The sequence below is a fragment of the Eimeria tenella genome, genomic scaffold (assembly GCF_000499545.2).
Source record: "Eimeria tenella Houghton genomic scaffold, Eth_scaff3593, whole genome shotgun sequence".
Classification (NCBI taxonomy): Eukaryota; Apicomplexa; class Conoidasida; order Eucoccidiorida; family Eimeriidae; genus Eimeria; species Eimeria tenella.
Window position 1 is genome coordinate 1 of NW_013544536.1, and position 2,737 is coordinate 2,737.

General features: G+C 50.7%; 1 non-coding gene across 1 annotated transcript; it reads left to right on the plus strand.

The window, feature by feature from the left end:
- Positions 1 to 1,608: 1,608 nt before the first annotated feature.
- ETH_t00000008 lies at positions 1,609 to 1,680 on the plus strand. The gene has a single exon. It is a non-coding gene (tRNA).
- Positions 1,681 to 2,737: the final 1,057 nt, after the last annotated feature.

The following is a 2,737-nucleotide window of genomic DNA, read 5'->3' on the forward strand; positions in this document are numbered from 1 at the left end:
GGGCAGGAGAAGGAGCAGCAGCAGCAGCAGCAGCAGCAGCAGCAGCAGATCGGTGAAGGGCCTCGATGTGCATGCGCAGCCAGTCGTCCGGGAAATATTCCCTTGCTGCTTCTTTGGAAAACTCTAAAAGACAAAATTTTTATTAAAATCAATTTAATTTCACGCAAATTCCCCAGAGTTTGCCGCTGCTGCTGCCTCTGCTGCTGCTGCTGCCGTGCTGCTGCTGCTGCTGCTGCTGCTGCTGCAGCTGGTGCTCTGGTGTTGTTCAGTCTGCACGAGACACTGTACAGACAGCATCGATCCTTTTCTTTGTCTTTCTTTTAAATTTTATTTTTTTATAAAATTTATTTTTATTTTTCACTTTCAATTTAATTTTATTTTCTTTTAATTGCACTTATTGCCATTGCTGCTGCTGCTGCTGCTGCTTTGGCGCGCTCCAGGGGCAGCAGCAGCAGCAGCGGCAGCAGCGGGCTTCCCTAGTGGACCACTGGTGCAGCGGGGCCTCAGCTTTCTTCTGCAACTGCGAAACCCTAAACCCTAAACCCTAAACCCTAAAAATGGAAATATAAAATTATTTTTTTTTTTAAATTCAACTTCTGCTGCTGCTGAGAATGGGAGGGCACAGCGGTGGAGGCCGTGAAGAGACTCCAAACCCTACACGCTAAACCCTAAATCCTAACCCTAAACTCTAAACCCTAAACCCTAAACTCTAAACCCTAAACCCTAAACCCTGATCCCTAGACCCTAGCGGCGTTGAAACTCTGCCCTTTTTGTATCACTTCTGTCTTCGAGTTCTGTCTCAGTTGCATAGGGTTTAGGGTTTAGGGTTTAGGGTTTGGGGAGTTTTCAGATTGCTTTAGCCCCTCAAGGATCTCTCATTGAACACAACTAGAAACCCCCAACCTCCAAGGCCCCTTGGGGGCCCCTTGGGGGCCCCCGTGGGTCCTTTGAGATCTTCTTGGGGGCCCCCTGGGGGCCCCTAGGGGTCGCCGAGGGGCCCTGGGGAACCCTAGAGGGCCCCTGGGGGGCCCCTGAGGGCCGCTGGGGGCCCCCCTGAGGCCCCTAGGGGGCCCCTCGGGGGCCCCTGGGGGGCCCCCGGGGGGCCCTTGGGGGCCCTTTGAGGGGCCCCCTGGGCGATGAAATTGAAGGGTAACTTGTGGAAATGAATTTTCTAGTATTTTGGTGTGGCTAGCCTTGGTAGCAGTGCCGTGGCGAACAGTCTTTCAAACCCTAGTTTAGGGTTTAGGGTTGGGGGCTTCGGGATTGCCTTGGATCTCATCCTTTGCCATCAGCGGAATCTCCTCGGCTACGCTGCAGCAGTAGACGAGGCAGCAGAAGCTGCTGGGGCTTAGAATTAGGGTTTAGGGTCTAGGGTTTAGGGTTTAGGGTGTAGGTTTGGGGTTCTTAAGGTTTCTTTTCTCCTGGGAGCAGAAAAGCCCAACTCCAGCGAGAGGTCCAAAACCCTAATCTGGAGCCTCAAGCTCCACCTCCCTAAACCCTAAACCCTCGTAGCTGAGGCCCAGGCCTAATGCCCAAACCCTAAACCCTAAACCCTAAACCCTAAACCCCAAACCCCAAACCCTAAACACTAATTACGTGGCTGTCGTCGGTTCCATAGTGTAGTGGTTAGCACCGTGGACTTTGAATCCACTAACCCGGGTTCGAATCCCGGTGGGACCTATTTGCTTTCCTTTCTTGACTTTCTCTTTTTTCGATAAATTTATTTTAATTATGAATTTATTTGATTCTAATTAACATTTAAATAAATAAATAAATACTTTTGCGGCGAAAAACTCGAAAATCCCTCCGCTACGTTTCGTGCTGCTGCAGCTTCGCTCGCGGATCCAGGTGTCCGTACACCTCGGTAAAGCCTCTTCATCCCTTCTCAAAAGTTTATTTTAAATTTATAATTGAAAATATAAAGAGTTTATATTTATTAAAAAGTATTTATTTTGGAAGATCAAAATGCTGAAGATCCTCGGAGGCCCCCTGGGGGCCCCCAGCCGACAGCAGCAGCTGCATGCAACAAGACCCGAAGCTGTCTTGCCGTTTTTTAATGTTTAATTCTATTTTAATTTGATATTGAAAAATGAATTTAATTCATTTTCTTTGATATCCCCACGCTGGCGCTGTTTTGCGAAGCAAGCAGCAGCGGCAGCAGCAGCAGCAGCAACGCCTGTAGCAGCAAAACCCGAAGCAGCCGCAGCAAGAGCAGCTGCAACGGCAGCAGCAACGGCAGAAAGAGCAGCAGCAGCAGCAGCAACTTGGCACAGAGGTCTAAAGTGTGACCTGCTGCAGCGTTTGTCCCGAGGGTGCAACAGCAGCAGCAGCAGCTGCTGCTGCCGTTGCTGCTCCTGCTGTTGTTGCTGTGGCTCCTCAACAGCAGCAGAAGCGAGGGCATAAGCAATTGCAGCAAACGGAGCTGCTGCTGCAGCAACAGTAGTAACATCAGCAGCAGCAGCAGCAAGAGCCGCGGAGTGGTGAGAGTATGATGCCACGTATAAGTTGGTCTTATCTGGCATCATTTGCTTCTTGCTTTTAGCTGCAGCAGCAGCTGCAGGAGCAGCAACCTGTAGCAGCAGTAAGCTGCAGCAGGAGCTGCTTCAGCAGCAGCAGCTGCTGCTGCGACAGCAGCAACACGAGCTGCTGCTGTACCTGAGGGTTTAGGGTTTAGGGTTTACGGTTTCCCCGTCGGCTGTTCCTCGCCTCTTGCCAGTACGTCTGCGCTTCTAAACCC